The sequence below is a fragment of the Hypanus sabinus genome, unplaced genomic scaffold (genome assembly GCF_030144855.1).
Source record: "Hypanus sabinus isolate sHypSab1 unplaced genomic scaffold, sHypSab1.hap1 scaffold_768, whole genome shotgun sequence".
NCBI classification, from domain to species: Eukaryota; Metazoa; Chordata; class Chondrichthyes; order Myliobatiformes; family Dasyatidae; genus Hypanus; species Hypanus sabinus.
This window is the reverse complement of record NW_026781619.1, coordinates 81,547-108,728: the sequence shown is the minus strand read 5'-3', so window position 1 is coordinate 108,728 and position 27,182 is coordinate 81,547.

Below are 27,182 nucleotides of genomic sequence, written 5' to 3'. Positions count from 1 at the left end.
ACCATTAATTGAATGGTGTTAATGGGGGTTATTAAGCCAGATCCTATTCAGCATAACGTTCATTTAATCTCAATCCTACCCTTAGAGATTGGAGATCAGATTCGCGGAGGTTTTCTGACGTGGTGACTTCATGTTTAAAATATGTTGAATTTTAACGTGAGGACGATCCATAGTTTCCATCGTTTTATGAGTATAATTACGGATTATTTGTTATCTTTTCAACACTTAAAAAATATGCCACGTTCTAATATCGCTTAAAGTATAAATGAGTTGAGAATGTGAAATATTGCACGAACACTGGATATCTGAGAGATAACTTGAAAGATCAAGAGAGGTAATGATATAAATACCTGAAAATGTGTTTTTTTTATCGTTGAGTCTAATCAACTTACAGGAGCTGATGTGCATTTCAGAGTGAGGGTTTCTTTCCGAAACTACATGAAGTGTTATTGTATGTGGGGCCGCAACTACCCTCATCAATCTTTCTTCTGCTCTTTAGAACATTTGGATAAGCAATTTCACACTGGCAATTAGCTGTTTCTTCAGTATACGCCAGTAATCTACGACGGTTTTGAAGGTAGAAAAGTGCAAGCTTCGATGTTTGTTCTGCCTCACATCCACATTTAGATTGTGCTATTTTATTTGTCTGCCTTGGTATTGATTTCAGAGAGAGATGAGAGAGATGCAGATTTCACACCAGCCCTGTTGAATCATGGTTAAAACGATCACAATATGAGTGTATCTAGTCCAGGTACGATTAACCAACTGTTCAAAGGTATTTTGACATTAGGATAAATTTATGTGTACTCGAATTGGGAGTTCGATATTCGCATTTTCTGAGATTGGTCCATTTGGAGAGAACCAGAAGGTGCTGCTGGAGACTTTGAAATGTTGACGTTAATATTTGCGTTAGAAAATATTCTTTTGATTTTATTGTAGCATATGCCCTGCAATATGTAGTTGTGTGTTCAGATTACATAGCGTGCAGTTCCATTCTGTAATTCAGCATTTTACGGACATCGTCTGCCAAATTCAATAAATTATCCAAGTGATGCAGGATGGTCAAATTAAACCCTACCTCTAGAACGCTGTTACAGCAGAGTGGGGCATAGCAGTAAACTGTACGAAAGTTTATACCTTCTCTGCGGAACATCACTGGCCGCTGTTCTCCAGGAAAAATTCCCTCCATCTAGAACTTAAACTGCCCGGAAATAAGTCAATTCTGAGTCTATGCAACCATCTTTCCCAAGATGGATTATCGTCTGACTCTCTGAATGTGCCTACCCGTTCAAGCACTTTGCAAAATTACACATCGGCTGTTCTGTCCTCATCTGTATATTGTTTTTTTTTTTATTTTTCACCTTTTCAAGCATTTCAAACAGCCTGATAAGGGACGACCTGTCCACACAAAACGATGCAGCGTACCCGCAAACAGATGACGTTTCTACAGATGCTCTTAAATTCTCTCCCCATGAATCCGCTCCAGTAGCTTGACAATTACTGACCGAAGACTCGCTGGCCTGTAAATCTCAGGACTATCTCTACTGAATTTCCCGAACAAAGAAAACATCTTTTGCTGTCCTCCATTCCTCCGGTGCTACTTCTGTGGCCAGTGAAGACGGCTCAAAATCTTCGCTCACTTTCTACAAAGTATATCCCTTCTTACAAATCGGAATGATTTATTTTAATTCTTTACATGTTTACAACGCATAATTATTATCGGCGGCATGTTCCTGCATAACTTCCTTTTTACGCTGTATCTACATTACTTAAGGACCCGCGCACTGGTTAAGCAAAAGATCATTAAGGACCTTCACTGGATCCTTGCACTTCAGACCCATGTTTATTATTTTATCTCTGATCTATCCCACCCTCTTTCTCGCCATCCACCTGTTCTTCACGTACCTGAATGCGACTCTCCAAGGACTTCTCATGCCCCATTCTAAGCTGATTTTTAATTCCGTCTTGGCTAACTTGTTATTTTTCATGATTGATCTTTTCTTACTGAACCTAATTATCTTTCTTTCTTTTTCATGACGAAGTGTTCCATATCTCTTGTCAAGTCAGGTTACTTTTTACGACCTACACGCCTCAATGAGACAAGCCTACACTGAACACCAATGCAAGTAATACAGTAAGAGTTAACTGATGCGCATATTGAGGAGCACATCACTTCTCAAATTCGGGACCCAACACCAGAAATTAAATACATTCCATAGTGTCTGCCTCTATTGCGGTGTAATGTTATAGTAAAACTCGCATAGTTGACCTGCGAAGAGATCTGACACCTGATACTGTTCATTTTCTGGTAGGTCAACCTGAACGATATGTTCTCTCGTCCGCCTGTTCGCTCATTGTGCCAGAACTCCTTTCTGGACGCAACTCATAAATTCCGTCATACGTCGTGGGCAATACCGTCGTCATATGACACCTGTCCAAAATCTATCTCCAGAACAATTCCTTGCGGCCTAAGTATTTTTTTTTTGTGATATGATGTGGGGTCTGAGGTCTGCCCAGAACACTCTCAAACTACTGATTGCTCCCTTTCTGCTTCGAGTTCTACTCACAGTCCATCGACAGACGAACTCTCCACGGGTTATTCGCTTTCTGCTGCTGTGTTATTATCATGCTGTCCCTCTGTTTCCATGGCACTACCTTTACCATTTTTTAATCGACTCTGTCCATTTTGAAACATCTGGACCCGGGAATGTGCATAGATAGACAAACTCTCCACGGTTTCTTCGCTTTCGGCTGCTGTGTTATTATCGTACTCTCTCTCATTTTCAGTGGCACTCCCTTTAACCGGGGAATGTCCAGAAGCCATTCCTCCCCATGTGATTGTCAAGACTCTGCGATAGTGCGGAGTAAATCAACCAATGTAACAATCATTGCCCAGTAGCCTACCTTAACTGGATGTCGTGTGCAATCCCCCGTGGATTTTGTGTTTGAAGAATGGCCAAGCACACGATTGTTTGAATGTATGACATATTTGCCAAACCAATTTTATTCGGAAACTGTGCTGAATTGCAATTGGACATGGGAGTTATCTGCACAGATGGCCATTTAATGTAAATACATACTTCATTCCATTCTTTAGCTCGTTTCTGAATTTCTTAAGTGCCAGTGTATAGATACAAGTATTGGTGCATACTCTGAGTAATTGCAGCATGAACCCAAATTGCTGTAGTATATATACAGGAGAATTCACATATTTGTCCTGATATAAATATTTTTGCGGTTGCCATTTCAAGGAACGAACTACAAAAAGTATCCACAATAATATGAAATTAGATGATATAGCAAACAAAAAAAAACAACAATTTTCTGCGTTTTTCCACCTCAGTATCGTTTAGATTATCGCTGCTGTTCCGAAGCCCTCTGCGAACTTTTTTTGCTGCAATAATATGTCTTACTGTTAACCCATTGAACACTAGAATTAAACCGATCGGTAACAAGGGTCTAAAATGCTATCCAGTGTTTCGTATATTTTCCACAGGGGTAACGTAGCGTATTCGTCTGTAAATGCGCAACGCCACGGTATATTGCCAATAATCATGTAAGGCTCTATGGCAAAGTACAGGGGGACACATTTCCCGCGGATCACAGTAACCATCGTCAAGATCACCACCGTTGCTGTCCTTTCAGTGCAATGTCGTTCCCCGAGCTTTCGACAACATATTGCGCTGAAACGATCGAAGGTAAAACTGACCGTAAACCAAACAGAACAATCTGTTGTTGCAACAACAAAGATATATATCAGAGCGCATGCAGGAGTGAATCTGGAATACACGTAGATATTGTTGGTGTGTTGCACTAATGCAACAAGTATAACCCACCATCATATCCGCTGTTGCCATTCCAACCAGGTAACGGGTGACGCATTTGGAGAGTCCGCATTTTCCCCGAGATAGGATCACAATCGCTGCTAAATTGACTACAAGAGATTTGGAGGGAGGGGTGGAAAAAAACAGAACAGAAGCATCGTTAGCTACAACAGTTTGAATTCTCAATATTTTTTTCGATGCTATGCAGGGTATACATTTTGTGGGCAGTGGGGAGCAGGAATCCAGTCTGTCTGGGCTCCGTCAGTGCACAACCGCGAGTTGACTATAATGGACTGGAGAGACAGTGGGCTGGCGAACTTCTGACAGTTCAGAGCGGCGTCTGATTTCCACGACACACTTGAACGATCAATCACTCCAAAAACAACAGCATTCCCATTATTTGAGGTGAAACATCTGAAGGGATTATATGTAGTGGGAACAAAATGGAATCGATGAAATAGAAAGCACATGTTCTCTTTACCTGATATATGGAAGAACAGATCCGCGTCCGGAAAATAGACTGGCCGGTCATTAGAAAAAGTTGTCATCTTGTTTTTTGTAAAGTCGAAGTATCTGTATTAACAAAGACTTTGACCTAGAAAACCATAGACCAGTATCGATTCAGAAGTCCGATCAAGATGGAATTATGATACCGTGCCAATATCGGCATCAACCTAATCGACAGGAAAAAAAAATCACATGGAAATAAATATGGAAGATGAAAACAAAGCTATCATTCTAGGGGGAAAAATCAGACGAGGGTAGAATTTGTGTTGACGGAATGTCCGAGCTGTGCAGAGGAACAAAAGCCAGACGCTGGCTACACATATAGTGACCAGATCCAATATCTTACCAGGGACACCGATCGCTACAATTACAGGATGGAAAATGGCCGAGATGTAGTAAATCGCTGGATATCCCATATTCCGGCAGAAGCAGTGTTCAGTTGTACGCTAACTGCTCTTATGGGTCGCTGATCGGTTTTACGTATTTATATGCAATTGAGAGTAATTCCACTGAGGCAATTAGTGTTGTTATCACGTCAGTCACATTGGGGACACTGATATTAAAGTATTGTTCGCTCACTGTCATTGTGCCATTTGTCTACTCAAGGATGCTTCAAGTTAAAGCTAAATATAATGTGAACATGCAATTTGATTCCCAAGTCACGTGGCCTCAGCTTCTGATGTGGAACATCGTCAGATCAGTTTTGTTTCTAACATAGGCTATCATCTTCAACAATTAACATCGACAATCAACTTCAAACATATTTATTTTCTCACATTTAACCGAGCACATCCGCCTGCGACATTGGGGGCGGGATTTTAGCTCGGCAAGTGAAATGGAGTACACCTTATTGAACGGGGAGATAGCATCATTTATTTCCTTCGCTTGTTCTAGTCATTTCGAAAGGCACAAATAACAGCTGATTACATGTATCAAAATAAAACACGCCACATGTACGTTCTTCTAAGCATATAAAAGAGATCGACAACTATATTCCGGGGATCCTTGATCATAATAGGTTACGCGACCACACGACTTTTACTGCGGTTTGTGGACAGATTAATGAATGCTCCTTTCTGGATTAGCAGAGAGAGAGAGAGTGGATGTTTGTTTGACTGTGACAAGGGCACTGCGGGATTCATCCTGGGTCCTTTGTTAGTTGTCATGTATTTTAATGATTTAGATGACGATGTGGAAAACATAATCAGTAGAATTAAGGATGTACCCTAGATTTGGGAGCGTTTTTTACAGACAGGAACTCTATCCAAGCTAATAGCTTGATGTTGACTGGCTGAAAAATTTTACTTTCATTTTTCAACTTTGACTTATAAATTTTTGGCTTTTTATGGCAATGGGTTTTACATTTTCTGCCTTTTTAAAATCTACTCAATTGCGTCTCAACTGACTCGACTTCAAGCGATTCCTTTCAGTTTACCTTCTGAAGTCGGAGTGCACCTTCACATCTTTGCCTCCGAAAAATCTTCGAGACTAACATTGTTACGATCACTTGCTCCGAAAGGCACAACAACTTCAGTAATCAAAATTCTGACATGAATTGTTACCGAATTTCAAATCAAGATAGGCTTCTTCACCTGATGGTGCATTAACACACTGGGTCGTAAAACAATAATTCAAGAGCAGAATTAAATTACTTTCCTGTAATCGATTAGCTACCGGGTTCTCTCGCTCAATATTTGATACAAATAGTCCCCGATAACCGTGACATCACCCTCAAAACTTGTCATTTTAACATTGTGATGGAGAAGTAGGTAACGGAGAATTATCCTCAGTGTGTAGACTTCACTGATCATAAATGCATGAAGTAAAATTAAAAGGCTGTTATAAAGATTTGGATGAAACAAGGAAGGTAGCAGAACCCAGAGCGGAAGAATGCTTAAATGTGTATTGGGTAGAATGCCACCAGCAAGCTAAACTACAGCGCGACTGATTCGAAGAAGGGACCGTGACTTCCATTGTGTGGAGCCTCGGCTTGAAGAGAAACTGTCCACATTAATGAGAAGGCATCGTATTTGCTAGACGGGTAGGTGCAAGGAACGGGGAAATAATGCATTTGGGTGCACTTTAGATTCTTTGTGAAAGGAAAGAGTGATTGATAAGAAGCACTTTATCTTGTCTGGAAGTGAGTAAATTGTACAATGGTTTCAACACATTTTGAATGTAATGCCGAAATGATTATCAGAAAGGAAACGTAACACTGGAGATCTCATGAAGTGTTCACAGCCGACAGTAAAGTTCCTGCGCCACCATTCCCACTCACAGAGCAAGAGTAAACAGGGACTGGATTTGAAACAGGACATTTGTTCTGAACGTATTGACGCTGCTCCGTATGGTTATGATGATGATAGTCAGCCTATATCCAAATAACTCCAGTCAGCATACCAACAAAGAACCCAGTCCTATTGTAACAAGTCTCACCCAAGTTCCCATTTGCGAGCAGCGAGGAAGTCGCGATGGAAGGCAAAGTGGCAAAATCTGAAAGAACAATATAACGTGTGGTACAGCCTTCTGCCTCAGCTTCTCAGTTATTGATCATGATATTGAGATAACCACAGTTATCTGGCCGCAGATAACCACAGTGAACTGTTACAGGCAACTGATTACCAGAGAGCTGTCTAATGTCTATACACTGCAGAGAAAAGTACATTGATTTGAATGGTTTCCCATGCAAACATATCAAAATCATAGCAGTTTTATAAAGCCTCAGAATTTTATTCTTAGCATTCGACTTTGCCGAAAAAACAAGGAGCAAGTAAGAATTAATGAATTTATTAATTTACGTTAGTGTATTAAAAGCGGATACCGCTATAGGTGATAACAAAATGTTATTATATGAGCAGCATAAAAGCAGAAGAAACAGTAGCAGGGGTAGGGCTTTTGGCCAATCAAGCCTGCTCCGCCATTTAATAAGATCATGACCAATCTGCCAATGGTCTCATCTCCTCCTACCTGTCACCATATCCACCATAACCCTTAACTCCACTACTATGTAAGAATTTATCGAACCTTGAATTAAATATATGTACTGGGGTAGCCTCTGTTGGACATTGGGCATAGAAATCCGCATATTCACTACTGTCTAAAAACAGGTCCTCCTCATCTCCGTCAAAATTCTACATCGCCGAATAACCTTGTTCTAGTCTCATCTACCATTGGAAACGTTTTGCTGCCTTCATTTTATCTGTCCATTTCATAGCTTTATTTGTTTCTACAGCGTGTAACTCCCGACCAGACTCTTCAAAACAACCCTGAAAAGAAAAGAGTTATTAGATATAAAAATAGAGCTGTTTCCGAAGATACGAGCAAAGCCTCTCTTTTAGGCGCCTTCATCCTAAGCTCCTCCTTCCTTTAATAAGGGAGGTATCACACTCAAGAAATATACCTTCACTGCAACAGGAAGGCGTTAAACAGCACAGTTCCGGATTGGATGTCCGTGTGGCAAAGGTCCCTATACAGTGCCCAAATCTTTTACTTTAAAGTTGGTTATAGTGATTCATTTAGTCTTATTCCTGTCCATGGTCCCTGATTGGAGATGAAAGCACGTTTAAGTTACAGGAGATTTGGTCACATGGTGACGTCATGATTTCAACGTGCTGAATATTAACTTGCGTACGATACATAACAACAAGCATCCTTCTGCGTTCTACTCTAAAGAATTACTTAAATACAGTGTGATTCTAATTATAGATTAATTGTTAACTGTTCAAAACTCGGGAATACTGCATGCTGTGCGACAGCTTAAAGTGTGAACGTATTGAGAATGTAAACTGTTGCACAAGGACTGGACATTTTTGAGTTCAGTTGAAAGAGAAACAGGTAATGCGTGCGCCAATGAACGGAAGGCCAGTTTTGTGATTGTTAGGATTGCATTATAAGGACGTTTGAATTAACCCTTTCTTTCACAGTAGGATATCACTGCCTGCAAATATCTGCTTCATTGGTTGAAATAAATTTCCAGGAACATGTGAATATCAGAATGTTTTTGAGGAATTGTAAAAAAGCATTAGTCAATGGGGCCGCAATTACCCACGTCCGATTTCTCTTTATTCTTCAAAATATTTGCTAAGGATTTTCACTCTAAGAATTAAACATTTATTCTAATTAAGTTACCTGTGACAGTTTTGAAGTAAAAAACGCTGGAGCTTAGATTTTTGCTTTGATTTACCTGCGTATTAAGATAGTGTTCTTCTGCTTGTTTGCTTTGGTATTGATTTCAGAGAGAGACACGGAGTTCACACTGGCAAGTGAAATCATGGTTAAAGTGATCGAGATGTTAGATTATGTATTCTAGGTACGATAAACCCGCTGCTCAAAGGTAAATTGACATTAAGGCAAATTCGTGTGTTCTTGATTTGGGAATTTGTAATTCGGATTATGGGAGGCTGGTTTATTTGGGAAGCACGAAGGATGCTGAAGAAGAATGAAATGCTCATTTTCAGACGCAGATTTCCATTGGAAAAGATTGTTTTTGATGTAACCGTAGCATCGGCCCTCTGATTGATAAACGTGAGTTCAATTTAGAGAGCTTGCTGTTTCAGTCCGAATTCAGTATCTTGATTTCATCATCAGCCCTAACTCAGTAAATTATGCAAGTACTGCAGGATGGTGAACTTAATGTTCGTCTCAGAACACTGTAATAGTACAGTGTAGATATAGTTGTAGAGTGCACTAAAGATGATCGTTTCCTTGCGGAACATCTTCATCCACTGCCTCATCGGCCATCCCTCGGTAAGCCAGTTCTAATCTATGCAGTCAGCTGTCACTGCATAGTCTCTCCCAGGTCATCTGACGTTCAGAATGCTTGCACCAGAGGAAACCCGGTCAAACACCTTAACAATTAATGACCATCAGCCGGACTGTTCTGACTTCATCTGCCCATTTCTCAGTTGTGCATTTAATTTATTCTGGCTCATAAAGGACGTCCTGCCGTCACAAACCATGCTGACTATTCCCAACTAGGATGCGTTTGTCCAGATACTCAGAAAATCCGCCTCCAAGAAACTTTTCCAATACCTTGCTCACTACCGACCGAAGACTCACTGGCCTTTAATTCTCAGGATCACATCACATTTCTTGAACAAAGCAATAAAATTTGCCATTCGCCAAACCTCCTGCACTACTTCTGTGGCTGGTGATGACGCAAATGTCATGTCCAATAGCCCAGGAATGCTTACGCTCGCTTTCCCTAATTACCTTGTGTACTTCCCTTCCAGCACCGGGGAATGTTTTATTTTCATGTTTTCCCAGTTTCTAGCTCGTCATTCTAAGCGTCTGCATGTCCCAACAATCTTGCATTTTTTATCTGTATCCACATTCATCAATGTCGTATTCACTGGTGAATATCGAAGCACAGTTTCAGTAAGGACCATCACTGCCTCCTTGCTCTCCAAACACATACCCCACTTTTTATTCTTTGATCTTTGCCACTTTCTCCCTCGTCATCTTCCTGTTTTTCACCTACCTTAATGCGCCTCTCTGAGTCCTTCTCATGTTCCAATTTCAAATCTTCCAAGTCCATTGTTAAATTCCCTATTGGCTACATTGTGACACACTAGAGCTCTGCCCGATCGTTTCTTCCAAAACATTAAGTATATTTATTTTTTCTTCTTGAAGCGTTCCATATCTCTTATCAAGCTGGGTTACATTACACGGTCATTTTCCCGCCTCTAATAAACAAGCCGATCGTGAACCACAATCTAGTGTTCCATTAACAATCTCTATATTTCTGTTGTACATCACTTTCCAAATTCGGCGAACAAATTCCTACCTAATAGCATTAACTAAATACATTCCATATTGTCTGCTCCTATCCTAGTGTAAGGTATTAGTAAATGCTGAGAATCTGTGCTCTATCCTTCTTAAATGCTGTCCCGCGGAGAGATCTGTTCCCTATTCCGTTTAACTTTCTAGTACTAGATCCAGGATGGATTCTCCACCTGTCCGCCTGCTCGCCTATTATACCAGGATTCCTTCCTGGACACAACTGAGAAGTCCTGTCACATCTAAATCTTCTAACCAGAGAACATGCCAATGAATATTAGTGCTGTTTAAGTGTCCTCTGACATCAGCCGCGTTAAAATGGCACCTGCTCAAATTTAATCTCCCAAAATGTCACTGTCTCTGCCTACTGGTTTCGTCTTGGTAATGGGAGCTCTGTACAGCATACCCTCAAACGAAAGTTTGTTCCCTTCAGACTTCTGCGTTCCGCCCACTGTCTATTAGCACACAATCCCACCACAGTGTCCTCCCATTCCACATTTGTGATACTATCACACGCTCCCTGTGTTCAAAAGGCTTCCCCTTTACTCTCTTTTACCCGACTATGAATATTTTGAAATATCGAATCCCGAGATGTCCGGACTTGATTCCTCCCCTTGTGATTAAATTGACTTTATTTCTTACATCCTTCACATACGTGAGGAATAAATATCTTCAGGTTACGTCTCCGTCTAAATGTGCAATGTGTATTCCTAGTAATGGATAACAATTTATAATACATAAAACAATCAATGTAACACAGTAAAACACTCAAATCACCGTGAGTTAATCAGATTGAGAGCCTGGAGGATGAAGCTGTCCCACATCCTGTTGGCCTTGGCTTTTGTGCTGCAGTAACGTTTCCCGGATAATTGTAAACTCACTGAGTTAGTTTGTAATTTAGACATTTCAGGATGACCAGACACATTATTGTTTGAATTTATGACACAATTGCAAAGAAGTCTACTGATTCTTTAATCTGTTTTATTCTAAAACTCCGCTGAATTGCAATTGGAGTAGTCGTTATCTACACAGATGGCCATTTAGCGTAAACACATACTTTATTCCATTCTTCAGCTCTTGACTGAATTTCCTCTGTGTCAGTGCATAGATACAAGTATTGGTACACACACTGAGAGTTTGCAACATGTATCCAAATTGCTGTAGTATATATACTGGTGAACTCAAATATCTGTCCAGGTAATAGTAATTTTCCGTTTGCCATTGCAGTGAATGAGCTGTATAGGGCATCCAAAGTAATATGAAATTAGCTGAAATTGCAAACAACAAAATCATCGATTTTCTGCGGTTTTCCACCTCGGTATCTTTCTGTTTGTCGCTGCTCTTCCGAAGCCCTCTGCGGACTCTATTTGCCGCAATTATATGTCTTACTGTTAACCCATTGCAGATAAGAATTAAACCGATTGGTAGCAACGGTGTTAAAATCCCATCTAGTATTTCCATTCCTTTCCACACGGCTGAAGTAGCGTATTCATATGTGGAGGTGCAACGCCACGGCACGTTGCTAATAATGATATAAGGTTCAACAATGAAGTAAAACGGGACATTTCTCCCGCAACTCACTAAAACCACGGTCACCATAACCACCGTTGCTGTTCTCTCAGTGCAGTATCGTTCCCCAAACTTTCGACAACATATTGCGATGAAACGATCGACGGTAAAACTGACCGTAAACCAAACAGAACAGTCCCTCGTTACAAGAAATAGTACAAGTGTCACCGCGCAGACAGGAGTGATGAGCGAGAGTCTGGAATAAATGTAGATATTGTTGGTCACTTCCACTAAGGCGAAAACGATAACCACCATCATATCCGCTGTTGCCATTCCAACCAGGTAACGGGTGATGCATTTGGAGAGTCCGCATTTTCCCCGAGATAGGATCACCATCGCCGTTAAATTAACTACAAGAAATTTGGAGAGAGAAAAACACAGAATTCCCCTTAGCTGCAAATGTCTGAATGCTATCCATTTTTCCAATGCTACTCAGGGTATGATTATTATTATTTATTTTGAAATGTAAAACAGAAATTCATTTTGTGATGACTCTGTCCGTGATGGACAATAATGGACAGAATTAACGGTGAGTTCCCGACTTTCTGCAGATTAGAACTGGGCATTTGATTTCCTTGACTCGCGTACCGGTGAAGGTCGATCGCTCCATAACCATCACCATTTCTGTTATTTGTGGTGAAACAGCTGAAAGTGTATTTGCAGTGACATCATTAGATTGAATGCATAAGTTACAATTTCAAGTTTTACGGAAGAACAGACCTGAGTGTCGATATTCGACTGGCTGGACAGTTGAAAAGATTCTGATCTGAATATGTGACCACCGTCCGTTCAGAAAGTCAAGCAAGGTTTAATTATTGAATTATGGGAATATCGGCACCAGCGTAATTGACAAAACAGAAAAAAAGTATCACGTAGAAACAAGATAGAAGCTGAATAACAAAACTGTCAGATGCTCGAATCCTCAATTCTAGAAACACATTTCAGACGAAGGTAGCATCTGTGCTCATTAAAAGCCCAAAGAGTGCAATTGAACGAAAACAAGATGACAACGGCATCATACATAGAGTGCCCGGCTCCAGTACCTTACCAGGGATACCAATCGCTACAACTGCAGGATAGAAAATGGCCGCGATGTAGTAAATCGCTGGATATCCCATAATCCATCAGGTGCAGCGTTCAGTTGAATGGATATTTCCCGCTGCTCATATGGACTGGTGATCTGTTTTACAGAGTTATATGCAATTCAGAGTAGTTCTACTGGGGCAATTAATGTGGTTATGACATCAGTTTCATGAGGGACAATTAGCTAAACAGTTTTTTTCTCACTATGTAAATGTGTCATGAATTCGTATCCCCAATGTAAATTACAAGTTAGTAACATTTAATCAAAAGATAATACGAGCGTTCCCAATGTATTTTGAAAGGCATCTCACGTCAGCTGCTGAAATGGGACATTTTCTGAATAGTGTTCCTTCATCCTGAACAATCAACGTGGACAATTCAGCGGAGCATATACGTTTCTGATATTGAGGGTGGGACATCAGTGAAATAGGGTAAAATTGATATAAGAGGAAATTAGAATCATTTTTTTCTGTTGGTTGTACCAGTCGTTTCGAGTCATTTGAATGAAGAAAGACCACAGTAACAGGTGATGACATGTATCATAATTAGACACTTTGCACATATGTACTTCTGAGCATATAAAATAGATCGAGAGTAATATTACAGCGACCTTTGATAATAAAATTTACATGCCCACACGAATTTAGTTGCTGCTTGTTTACGGATTGATGAACTTCTTTTTTTCTCGATTAGCATAGAGTGGATGGTTGATTCTTTGACTCTGCAAGTGTATTCCAGGGATTGGTAAAGGCCCATTGTTTTTTTGTACCATGAATATCAATACCCAGATTTCGATGTAGAAAGCTGAATCAAAAGAATTGCCGCCGACTCCTAAGTTGGAGGCGTTCTTCCACACAGCAACTCAATCCAAGCTTGGAGTTTAATGTTGACTGGCCAGGAAATGGGCTGTAAAATGGCAGATGGCATTTAATACAGACAAGTGTGAGATGCTCAGCGTTGTGAGGAGAGAAACAATAGGTTCCGAAGCACATACTGAATATGTGGACTTTAGTGTGCAGTACTTAAAAAGAGACCTGGAGATATATACCGATAATTCCAGGAAACCGGCGTCATGGGCAGTCCGGCTCGTATTCAGCGCTGCTTACAATGACCTTCACAATCAGATCTCTGAGTACAGGATTGGGGATATTATGGTGAATCTGTACAACATGTTCGTGAGGCTGTAGATAGATTACCGTGGCTGTTCTGGGCATCTACGTACAGTTTGCAAATAATAATAAACGAAATTTCCAGCAATAATTTAAAAGGAAGAGTTCGGGAAATGGACAGGGTGAATGCACGCAGATTTTCATGATGCAGTGCCTATACTATAGACACTATAGTGAGGGAGTGCCGAGGAGATTTCCAAGGGTGTTGCCTGGAATGGAGGTCGTGCCTTAGGAGAACAGGGCATTTTCTCCTTGTAGTGACAGAGAATGACAGGTGACCTGACAGAGGTGTATAAGATGAAGTGAGTCATTGATCATGTGGATAGTCAGGGATTTTCTTTTCACCCCAAGGCCGAAATGGCTGACAGATGATGGCATAGTTTTTAAAGGCTTCAGGGCTTTTTCGCAAGGGGCTTGGGCGGAAATGGGCGAGGAAAGATTGGTTTAGATTTCAGTTTTTCCTGTTATTTGACGAAAGGGAGAATTATGAGTGCAAGGGCTCATAACCTCACGGACATCTACATCTGCGCCCGGTGCGCCGAGCTGCAGCTCCTAAGGGACCGTGTTAGGGAACTGGAGCTGCAGCTCGATGACCTACGTCTAGTCAGGGAGAGTGAGAGTTAATAGAGAGGATTTGCGGGCAGGCTGTCACACCGGGGCCACGGGAGGCTGGTAAGTGGGTCACTGCTTGGAGAGGGAAGGGGTGGAGTCAGGATCTAGAGAGTACCCCAGTGGATGTACCCCTAGACAATACGTACTCGTATTTGAGTACTGTGTGGGGGTGGGGCCGGTTTAGCCGACCTGGGGGAAGCAACAGTGGCCGTGCTCCGGCACAGAGTCCGGCGCTGTAGCTCAGAAGGATAGGGAAAGGAAGAGAAAGGCAGTAGTAACAGGCGACTCGACAGTTAGTGAGTCAGATAGGCGTTTCTATTGACGCAGTCAAGAGAACCGGATGGGAGTTTGCCTCCCTGTTACCGGGATCCGGAAAGTTTCTGATATCCTAAATGCCGGCAGTGGGAGGGTGAAGAGCCAAAAGTCGCGGTACATATAGGTACGAATGACATAGGTAGGAAAAGGGAAGAGGTCCTCCAAGTAGAAAATAGGCGATTAGGAAGGGAGTTGAGAAGAAGGACCGCAAAGCAGTAATCTCAGGATTACTGCCTGGGCACGCGACAGTGAGAGTAGGAATAGAATGAAGTGGAGGATAAATGTGTGGCTGAGAAATTTGAGCAAAGGGCAGGGATTCAAGTTTCTGGATAACTGGGACCTCTTCTGAGGCATGTGTGACCTGTACAAAAAGGATGGGTTGCGCTTGAATCGCAGTAGGACGAATACTCTGTCGGGGAGATTTGCTAAGGCTACCGAGAAGAGTTTAAACAAGAACAGTAGGTGATGGGAATCAAATTGAAGAGAGTAGGAGAGGAGGTTAGTTCACAAATAGAGAAATTTTGTAGACAGTCTGTGAGGAAGGATAGGCAGTTGATAGAGAAGGGGAGCGCTCAGATCGACGATGTAGGGGAGAAGGAAGAAAAATAAGATAGTAAAGTTGTTTGCACCTTTAGGAATAAACATAAAATAAGAGAGGAACATTTCTTAAATGCATTTATTTTAATGCTAGGAGCATTGTAAAAAAGGTGGATGAGCTTAGAACATGGATTGATACCTGTAAATATGATGTTGTAGCTTATTAGTGAAACATGGCTGCAGGAGGAGTGTGATTGGCAATTACATTTTAAACTGTATTTCGTTGCTTGAGGTGTGATAGAATCGGAAGGTCAAGAGGGTGAGTTGTTGCATTGCTTGTCAGGGAAATATTAGATTAGATTATGAGGACACCGAGTCCCCGTTTATTGACATTTAGAAATGCATGCATGCATTATGAAATGATACAATGTTCCTCCATTTTACACCCGTGCTTTGGCAGGATAGATTAGAGCGCTCATCTAGGGAAACTATTTGGATGGAACTGAGGAATGGGAAAAGTGTAGTAACATGTATAGGTGTGTATGATAGACTACCTAATGGGGAGCGAGAGTTGGAGCAGCAAGTTTGTAAGGAGATAGCAGATATTTGTAGTAAGCACGAGGTTGTGATTGTGGGAGATTTTAATGTTCCGCACATAGACTGGGAAGCCCATTCTGTAAATTGTGTGCATGGGTTGGAGTTTCTAAATTGTGTGTAGGATAGGTGTTTTGCAGCAATACATAAAGGTACCAACTAGAGAAGGGACAGTGTTCGATCTCCTGTTAGGTAATGAGATAGGTCACGTGACGGAGGTATGTGTTATGGAGCACTTTGGGTCACAATACCATTATTTTCAATATAATTACGGTGAAGTATATGTTGAGATATTTGATTCAAGAAAAGATAACTTTGAGGAGATGCGAAAGGATTTCGAAGGAGTGGATTGGGACAATTATTTTATGCGAAGTGTGTAATAGAGGAATAGATGTCATTTAAAGGTGAAATTGTGAGGATACAGAGTCTTTATATTCCTGTTAGGTTGAAAGGAAAGGTTAAAAGTTTGAGAGAGCCATGGGGTTCAAGGGATATTGAAAACTTGTTTCGGAATAAGAGAGTGATTTACAATAAATATAGGTAACATGGAGTAAATGAGGTGCTCGAGGAAAATAAAGAATGTAAAAAGGTATCTTAAGAAAGACATTAGAAAAAATAAAACAAGATATGAGGTTGCTTTGACAAGTAACGTGAAAGCAACTCCAAAGTGTTTCTATAGTTATATTAGTACCAAAAGGATAGTGAGGGAAAAGATGGTCACTTAGAGAATCCGAGTAGACAGCTATGTGTGGAGCCAAAAGAGCTGGGGGAGATTTTGAACAATTTCTTTTCTTCGGTATTCACAAATGAGAAGGATATTGAATTGTGTAAGATAAGGGAAACAAGTAGGTTAGCTATGAAAACTATGGTGATTAAAGAAGAGGTAGTACTGGCGCTTTTAAAGGATATGATGGTGGATATCCCCGGTCCTGACAGGATATTCCCTAGGACCTTGAGATAAGTTAGTGTAGAAGTAGGAAGATTCTGACTGAAACATTTCCAATTTCATTAGAAACGGGGATGGTAACGGAGGATTGGCGTATTGCACCTATGGCTCCATTGCTTAAGAAGGGTTCTAAGATAACCCTTGCAAATATCGACCTGTAAGTTTGACGTCAGTGGTGGGTAGGTTAGTGAAAATTATGCCCAAAAATTGTTTATAGACTGGGTCTGATTAAGAAAGTAAACATGGATTTGTGCGTGGAAGGTCATGCTTGACAAAGCTTATTGAATTTTTCGAAGAGGTTACTAGGAACCTTGACGAAGATAATGCCGTCGATGTTGTCTATATAGACTTCAGTAAGGCTTTTGACAAAGTTCCAGACTGAAGGTTAGTTTGGAAGGTTCAATCCTTGGGTATTAATATTGAAGCAGTAAAATGGATTTAACAATGGCTGAATGGGATCTGCCAAAGAGTAATGGTACCATTAATTGGCACCAGAGTAATCTCTGCCAAACTGTTTGTCAGTTTGGAGGCCGGAGACTAGTGGTCTGCCTCAGGGATCTGTACTGCGTCCAACGTGTTTATCGTGTACATTGATTTGGATTGGGTGATATGTTGGATGAGTAAGTATTCAGATAATATTACGTTAGGTGGCGTTGTCGATAATGAGTAAGATTTTCAAAGCTTGCAGAGAGATTTAGGCCAGTTAAAAGAGTGGGCTGACAGATGGCAGATGGAGTTCAATGCTGATAGGTGTGAGGTGCCTCATTTTTGTTGGGCTAATCAAAACAGGACATGCATGATAAATGGCAGGGCATTGCGCAATGCAGTAGAACAGAGTGTTCTACGAATAATGGTGCATAGTTCCCTGAAGGTGGAATCTCATGTGGATAGGGTGGTGAAGAAAGCTTTTGGTATGCTGGTCTTTATAAATTAGAGCATTGAGTACAGGAGTTGGGATGTAACGATAAAATTGTACAATGCATTCGCGAGGCCAAATTTGGAGTGTTGTGTACAGGTCTGGTCACCGAATTATAGCAAATTTGTGAACAAAATAGACAGGGTACAAAGGAGGTTTATTAGAATGTTATGTGGGTTTCAGTCCCGAAGTTGCTCTTATTCTTTGGAGCGTAGAGGTTTGAAGGGGGGACGTAATAGATTTATTTAAAATTATGAGGGGTATAGATAGAGTTGACGTGGATAGGCTTTTTCCATTGAAAGTAGGGGAGGTTCAAACAAAAGGATTTGAGTTGAGGGTTAGGGGGCAAATGATTAGGCGTAACACAAGGGGGAACTTATTTACTGAGAGAGATGTAGCAGTGTGGAACGAGCTTCCAGAAGGAGTTGTAGAGGAAGGTTCTATATTGTCATAAAAAAAATACATGCGCATATGGACAGGAAATGAATGGAGGGTAATGGGCTGATTGAGGTCAATGGGACTAGATGAGAGTGAGCGATCGGCACGGACAAGAAGGACCGAGATGGGGTGTTTCCGTGCTGTATTTTTTTTATGTCGAGGAAGATCATTGAGTTTTCTCTGGCCCTGTGTACATTATTTAAGGACCCACTCACTGGTGAAGCAAAAGACCATTAAGGACCTTCACTGTATCCTTGCACCAGACCCATGCTTATTATTTCATCTCTGATCTTTCCCACCCTCTTTCTCGCCACCCACCTGTCCTTCACGTACCTGAATGCGACTCTCCAAGGACTTCTCATGCCCCATTCTAAGCTGATTTTTAATTCCGTCTTGGCTAACTTGTGATTTTTCATGATTGATCTTTTCTTACTGAACCTTAATTATCTTTCTTTCTTCTTCATGACGAAGTGTTCCATATCTCTTGTCAAGTAAGGTTACTATTCACGACCTACACGCCTCAATGAGACAAGCCTACACTGAACACCAATGCAAGTAATACAGTAAGAGTTAACTGATGCGCATATTGAGGAGCACACCACTTCTCAAATTCGGGTCCCAACACCAGAAATTAAATACATTCCATTAGTGTCTGCCTCTATTGCGGTGTAATTTTATAGTAAAACCCGCATAGTGGACCTGCCAAAGGATCTGAAATCCGATGCTTTTCATTTTCCGTTAGGTCAAATTGAACGGTCTGTTCTCTAGTCCGCCTGTTCGCTCATTGTGCCAGAACTCCTTTCTGGACGCAACTCATAAATTCCGCCATACGTCGTGGGCAATACCGTCGCCATATGGCACCTGTCCAAAATCTATCTCCAGAACAATTCCTTGCGGTCTAAGTATTTTTTTTTTTTTGTGATAGGATGTGGGGTCTGAGGTCAGCCCAGAACACTCTCAAACTACTCATTGCTCCCTTTCTGCTCTAAGTTCTACTCACACTCTATCGATAGACAAACTCTACACGGTTTCTTCGCTTTCGGCTGCTCTCTCTCATTTTCAGTGGCACTCCCTTTATTCTCTTTTAATCGACTCTGTCCATTTTGTAACATCTGAACCGGAGAATGTCCAGAAGCCATTCCTCCCCTTGTGATTGCCAAGACTCTGTGATAGTGCGAAGTAAATCAACTAATGTAACAATCATTGCCCAGTAGCCTACCTTAACTGTATGACGTGTGCAACCCCCGTTGAGTTTGCGATTGACGAATGGCCAGGCACATGATTGTTTGAATTTTTGACATATTTGCCAAACCAATTTTATTCGGAATCTGTGCTGTATTGCAATCGGTCATGGGAGTTATCTGCACAGATGGCCATTTAATGTAAATACATACCTCATTCCATTCTTTAGCTCGTTTCTGAATTTCTTCAGTGCCAGTGTATAGATACAAGTATTAGTGCACACACTGAGTAATTGGAACATGAACCCAAATTGCTGTAGTATATATACAGGAGAATTCAAATATTTGTCCTGATAAAAATAGTTTTGCGGTTGCCATTTCAGGGAACGAACTACAAAAGGTATCCACAATAATATGAAATTAGCTGATATAGCAAACAAAAAAATCATCGATTTTCTGCGTTTTTCCACCTCGATATCGTTCAGATTATCACTGCTGCTCCGAAGCCCTCTGCGAACTCTATTTGCTGCAATGATATGTCTTACTGTTAACCCATTGAACGCTAGAATTAAACCGATCGGTAACAAGGGCCTAAAAATGCTATCCAGTGTTTCATATATTTTCCACAGGGGTAAAGTAGCGTATTCGTCTGTAAATGCGCAACGCCACGGTATGTTGTCAATAATCATGTAAGGCTCTATGGCAAAGTACAAGGGGACACATTTCCCGCAGATCACAGTAACCATCGTCAAGATCACCAGCGTTGCTGTTCTCTCAGTGCAATATCTTTCCTGCAGTTTTTGACAACAAATTGCGATGAAACGATCGAAGGTAAAACTGACTGTAAACCAAACAGAACAGTCTATTGCTGCAACAACAAAGATAAATGTCAGAGCACATACAGGAGTGATGAGCAGGAATCTGGAATACACGTAGATATTGTTCGTGTGTTGCACTAACGCAACAAGTAGAACCACCATCATATCCGCTGTTGCCATTGCAACCAGATACCGGGTGATGCATTTGGAGAGTCCGCATTTTCCCCGAGATAGGATCACAATCGCTGCTAAGTTAACTACAAGAGATTTGGAGGGAGTGGTGGAAAAAAAACAGAACAGAAGCATCGTTAGCTACAACAGTTTGAATTCCCAATGTTGTTTTCGATGTTATGCAGGGTATACATTTTATGGGAAGTGGGGAGCAGGAATCCAGTCTGTGTGGGCTCATTCCGTGCACTACCGCGAGTTGACTATAATGGACTGGAGGGACAGTGGGCTGGCGACCTTCCGACAGTTCAGAGCGGCGTCTGATTTCCAGCACACACGTGAACGGTCAATCACTCCAAAAACAACAGCAGTCCCACTATTTGAGGTGAAACATCTGAAGGGATTATATGTAGTGGGAACAAAATGGAATCGATGAAATAGAAAGCACACGTTCTCTTTACCTGATATATAGAAGAACAGACTCGCGTCCGGAAAATAGACTGGCCGGTCATTAGAAAAAGCTGTCATGTTGTTTTTTGTAAAGTTGATTTTGACCTAGAAAACCATAGGCCAGTATTGATTCAGAAGTCCGATCAAGATGGGATTATGATACTGTGCCAATATCGGCACCATCCTAATCGACAGGACAAAAAAATCACATGGAAATAAATATGGAAGATGAAAGCAAAGCTATCAGATGCTTGAACTCTCCATTCTCGGGGGAAAAATCAGACGAGGGTAGAATTGGTGTTGACGGAATGTCCGAGCTGTGCAGAGGAACAAGAGCAAGACGCTGGCTACACATATAGTGACCAGATCCAATATCTTACCAGGGACACCGATCGCTACAATTACAGGATGGAAAATGGCCGAGATGTAGTAAATCGCTGGATATCCCATATTCCGGCAGAAGCAGCGTTCAGTTGTACGCTAACTGCTCTTATGGGTCGGTGATCGGTTTTACGCATTTATATGCAATTGAGAGTAATTCCACTGAGGCAATTAGTGTTGTTATCACGTCAGTCACATTGGGGACACTGATATTAAAGTATTGTTCGCTCACTGTCATTGTGCCATTTGTCTTCTCAAGGATGCTTCAAGTTAAAGCTAAATATAATGTGAACATGACAATTTGATTCCCAAGTCACGTGGCCTCTGCTTCTGATGTGGAACGTTGTCAGATCAGTTTTGTTGCTAACATAGGCTACCATCTTAAACAATTAACATCGATAATCAACTTCAAACAGATTTATTTTCTCACATTCAACCGAGCACATCCGCCTGTGACATTGGGGGCGGGACTTTAGCTCGGCAGGTGAAATGGAGTACTCCTTATTGAACGGGGAGATAGCATCATTTATTTCCTTCACTTTTTCTAGTCATTTCGAAAGGCACAAATAACAACTGATTACATGTATCAAAATAAAACACGCCGCATGTACGTTCTTCTAAACAAATAAAAGATATCGACAACAATATTCCAGGGATCCTTGATCATAATAGGTTACGCGAACACACGAATTTAACTGCGGTTTGTTGACAGATTAATGAACGCTCCTTTCTGGATTAGCAGAGAGAGAGAGAGTGGATGTTTGTTTGACTGTGACAAGGGCACTGCGGGATTCATCCTGGGTCCTTTGTTAGTTATCATGTATTTTAATGATTTAGATGTCGATGTGGAAAACATAATCAGTAGAATTAAGGATGTACCCTAGATTTGGGAGCGTTTTTACAGGCAGGAACTCTATCTCAGCTTATAGCTTGATGTTGACTGGCTGAAAAATAGGTTAAAAAATGGCAGATAGAATTTAATACAGACAAGTATGGGGTGGTCTGTGAGGAAATGTACACCAAGTTAATAAGCAGATATTGAAGAGACGTGGGGCTACAGAGAGATAATTCCAGGAGAGCGGCGTCACGGGCAGATCACTGTGCTGTAATTGAGCTCTAATCACAGTGGCCTTCACAATCAGATCACTGAGCACAGGACTTGAGACGTTATGTTGTAGCTGTACAACACAATGGTGAGTTTGTAGATAGAATATTCAGGTTTGTTCCAATCCGCTACCTACATGTTTGAAATGCCAATAAGCTACAAAGTGTGCAGCGATAAATTGAAAGGAAGAGTTTGGGGACCGAGGGCAAGATTTAGAGGGATAGTTTGAATAGGTTAATGATTTATTCCATTGAACTCAGGAAAATTAATGGAGATCGTACAGAAGTATATAAAATTGTGAGCGTCACGTACAGACAGGGTGAATTCCCGGAGCTTTTCCCCATCCTCTGAGTGAATCTACAACTGGAATTCATAGGTTTGGGGTAAAAAGTGAAGATCGCAAGAAGGATAAAGATTTGGGTGAGGATTGACATGTGGAATTTAAACAAAGCCAGAGCAAAGGGGTGGTTAATATCGTCAGTAAACTAAAGTAGAGCGGGATTTATTAGAAGAAGCATGATGTGCTGACTCGACCTGAAGAGAAGATGTTCAGCTTAAATAGAAGGCAACATATTTACGAGAAGGATGGGTGCGAGGAACGTAGAAATGGTGTATGTGAATCAATTTTAGAAAGCGTACTAAAATAAAAAGACTGCGTGATAATCAGCACATTAACTCATATCGAAGTGAAAGAATTGGGGAATCTGTGCAATGATTTAAACACATTATGAACTTATCGCCGAAATCATTATAAGAAATAAAAACTGGAGATAACTTGAAGTATCCGTAGTAGTCAGGAAAGCTGCAGGATCAGCTTACCCATTCAGTGAGATATGAGATGGGCTTTTGGATCTGAAATAGGAGGGAGGCGTAACGATTTAATTGGAAACGCATGTCAATAAGCCTCAAAGTGGACAGCGATAATTTGAAAGGAAGAGTTTGGGGAGTGAGGACAAGAGTTAGAGGGATAGAGTGAATAAGTTTAGAACGTATTCCATTGAGAGCTGGAAAATAAATGGAGATCTTACAGAAGTATATAAGAATGTGACCGTTACGGACAGGGTGAATGCCCGGAGATTTTCCCCATCCTCAGAGTGAATCTACACCTAGTGTTCATAGATTTGGGTGAAAGGAGAAATATGCAAGAGGCATATGTGGTAAGTCCTATTCACTAAGAGGGTCGAGCGTATGTGGAAGGAACTGTAAGGGTAAGTGGTATTTGCAGATTCAATCGGATCATTTCAGTGAAGGTTGTCTAGTTACGCAGATGAGAGACGGACAGTGACGATAAGTGGGTCGAGGCGCATGATCACAGCGGGGTGATCTGGATGGGCGGATGAAACTATTTCTCTGTCATAGTAATCTATCAGTCCATGGCAGTCTCTTTCTAATTTTCCCATTCAGTGTCGTAAGTGTCGTCTCATTTTCGTCGCCAGTATAAGAACGAGTAGAACATATTCTGTGACTATTGTGGTACTCGTACCGATGAGAGATCGTCTACTTACTGGAGGGAGGGAGGGACAGAGAGAGAGGGAGTGAGTGAAAGAGAGAGAGAGAGAGAGAGAGAGAGAGAGAGAGAGAGAGAGAGAGAGAGAGAGAGAGAGAGAGAGAGAGAGAGAGAGAGAGAGAGAGAGAGAGAGAGAGAGAGAGAGAGAGAGAGAGAGTAGGAATGACAGACAGTCAGTTTGATACTGGCACTGTCTGCACCGGCCGCTTCACACAGCCGTCTGACTTTTAGCTCTCCTTCATTGACTCATTTTCCTTCTCCTACCCACAGGGAAAGACTACATTCGTGTCCGATGTTACTTCCTGTCCGGGGACAAGGTACATATGATGTGTTACAGAGCAGCGACAGACCGTCAGCTCATCAGATCCACAGTTTCAGAGAGTAGTGTTAGTCAGTCCGACAATAAGCCCAGAATTCAGATATACGTTTACAATGCAACTGTTAAAGTGAAGCACATGAAGTCAAACTTTCCATTGCATTCTATACATAGTGTCCTACTGGCAGAGACACACAGACCAAGACACCACATGTCCACCCACTGGGCTGGATTGACAGCAACACCAGCGTTGGCAGAGTCAGTATGGGTTCAGAAAAGGATAAACAGATGGGAAATGGGGAACTGGAGAATGTGGTGTGGGTGAAATTTAAGAATTTTCTGATAAACTTCTGTGGACTCAAAAGAGGGAGACGAAATAACTGGGCCGTTTTCGATGTTGGAATTCGTGACCAGTGGGGTTACTCAGGGATTGGACCGAGTCCGCAACAGCTTTCCCCACAGGGCAATGCACTCTAAGCTGGTCAGACATTCATCGCGCTCCAGGTATCAACGTGTCCGTGGGCTTGCCTTATCTGCGATGGTTGGACTCTCGTTGCTGAAGTGTTATCGTCCCGCCGTATTTGGAGTTCCTAACTCTTACAGTGTTTCTCATCATCTGAAATGTGGATCTCAATCACATTGGCTCCCCGTCACCTGAGCTATCTGGGTCATTATCACTAGTCATTGTACAGGAATACAGCCAATATAATAACATGGCTCTGCCTGCCCCTGCCTTGCTTCCTTGTGTATGTTTTAACTGACTGGTCCAGACCAGTTAAAAGACACCAGACAGAGTCTAACGAGTTCACAGGTTGCTTCATTTGTAGGTCCAGCAGTATACATAATTAGTAGCTACTCATCCGAGAGGGTTCTATGTACATTATCCCAGAGCAAAAGTCAGTACAGAGACCCCCAAATCGGTGGAAAATAAAGTCAACCTGTTGGTTTTCCCTCTCCTTGATTAGATTGTAGTTTCCTCTGGCCAACATCTGCCTCTTCTTCATCCATTTATCTTGGAATCATTACACCCACTCATTCAGTTGGCTGCCCAAAGGACTCCGCTGGAACCCCATTGAACAATTACATTCTATATAAAATATTCACATTAACTAACTAAATTGGCCGAATCCATACTGATCGCATTCTCTTCTATTTCTTGAAATAATTGTTCCTGTTTTTTTTTCTTCCATTAGTTCTGCCTTCCTCTCCTCTTCTCGGTTGATATACACTGAGCAATTAATTATGAGGGTGCATTAAACTGGAATTACAGCAGCATGTGTTGCTATTCTTAACCACAGATATATTTGTACGTTTGTCCCCCGATTCTGAAACTTACTCCAAAAGTCTGGGTAACTAAATAGTTCATTTGCCTTATCAGCGTGTCTGCTAATTAGTTCAGTTTGCTCCGACCGTCGTTGCCTCTTACACAACGCATGTCCAGGCTGCAGTGCAGTGAGGGAATAGTGGTAACTGAGTAACAACATATTATCACAGATACTCATTTTTGTTTTCGTTCCATTTTTTTGTTGTTGTTGTTCACTCAGTGTTTGCCAAGCAGTGATATCACTGTTGACACAATCGTCCGCCGCACTGGCTCTGGAGCAAACTTACTCTGTCTCAGTCATAGTTAACGTCATCGCCACGAAATGCAATATTCTCTTCATGTTGAATGAAACCTGTAACAAACGGGGGATATCTGCTCTTAATTCCAGGGAAAATAGTAAGTTATTGTAAGTCCATATTTTCTATTTTTTTCTAGACCGTCCAATCTGGAAGCTCAGTTGTATTTGGTCTCAAGGTATCTGTTGTCCTCACCCAATTTTGTTTCATAAAAAGGGCAGGACTCGGAGGGTTACATTTCTTTTTTGATTTTTTTAACAAAACTGCGCTTTTTCCTAGGATGAAGGAACCGACAATTACCCTATTGATAGAACCTGTCCCAATCTTGAAGGAACTGTTGTTCCATTCTCAAGTCACCCTAGTCAGGGACATCATGTATATCCGGTAGCGATGGTGATGAACTTTTTGCTTCTCCTCCACAAATTTCAGACGGTTAATACAGTACTTCCCACATTTTATCTGAAGAAGTCAGTAGCTTGTACACTGATGGACTTAGTTTGCCTATAATTTCAAACAGACCTGCAAAAGCTTCGAATTAGTAATGAAGGTTTGTGTATTCTAATTATCACTCTTTGTCCTGAACAATTCAGAATCCAGACTGATCACTGAGTCAAAGTAGGTATTACTCTGTTGTTTCGCCTTCCCCTTTTGTTGGACTGCCACATAAATGGCTTCTTTCATGGACTGTATCATTGTTGTACCCACATTTCTGCCACAAACCCATTGATTTTGTGTTCCAACAATTTCATCCAATCAACTCCTCTAAACCTTCCATGTCCGTTCCAGTGATGTATTTATAATGGCAGTAACCTTTTGAAAATGCTAATGTATTCCATATTATCATCAAAGCATATGCTGTCCCATGTTGTTGCCTCATTTCCTCTCCACACTTCCTCTTGACTGCAGTCTACGGAGTTTATGAAATCTCCGTTTGATCCCTAAAACTGCCATGACATCTTCCATTATCTGGGCCGTGAAATGTGTGCCTTAATCCATTTGGGTACTCGGGGGTCGTGCCCAGCTAGTGAATATCCTTTCCGAAAAGATTTTTGCAATGGCCATTATTATGTCTGTCATAGCTGAGAATGCTTGTGTGCCTTAATCCGTTTCAATACTCCGAGCAAGACCCAGCAAGTGAATATTTATTTATCTATCTATTATTACCACGGAACATCTGTATTCTTCTGGGGCGGGCGGTAAGAAAAAATAATTTAATCTATTTGTAAAGTAGTCGAAGGCCCTTCTAACGATCTGTTGTGTTGAAGGCCTCTTTTCCTTACATTTCTGTGAGGACTAAATTATGCACAAATCAAGCAAGTTCTCACAGAATATCAACACCATCCTTCTT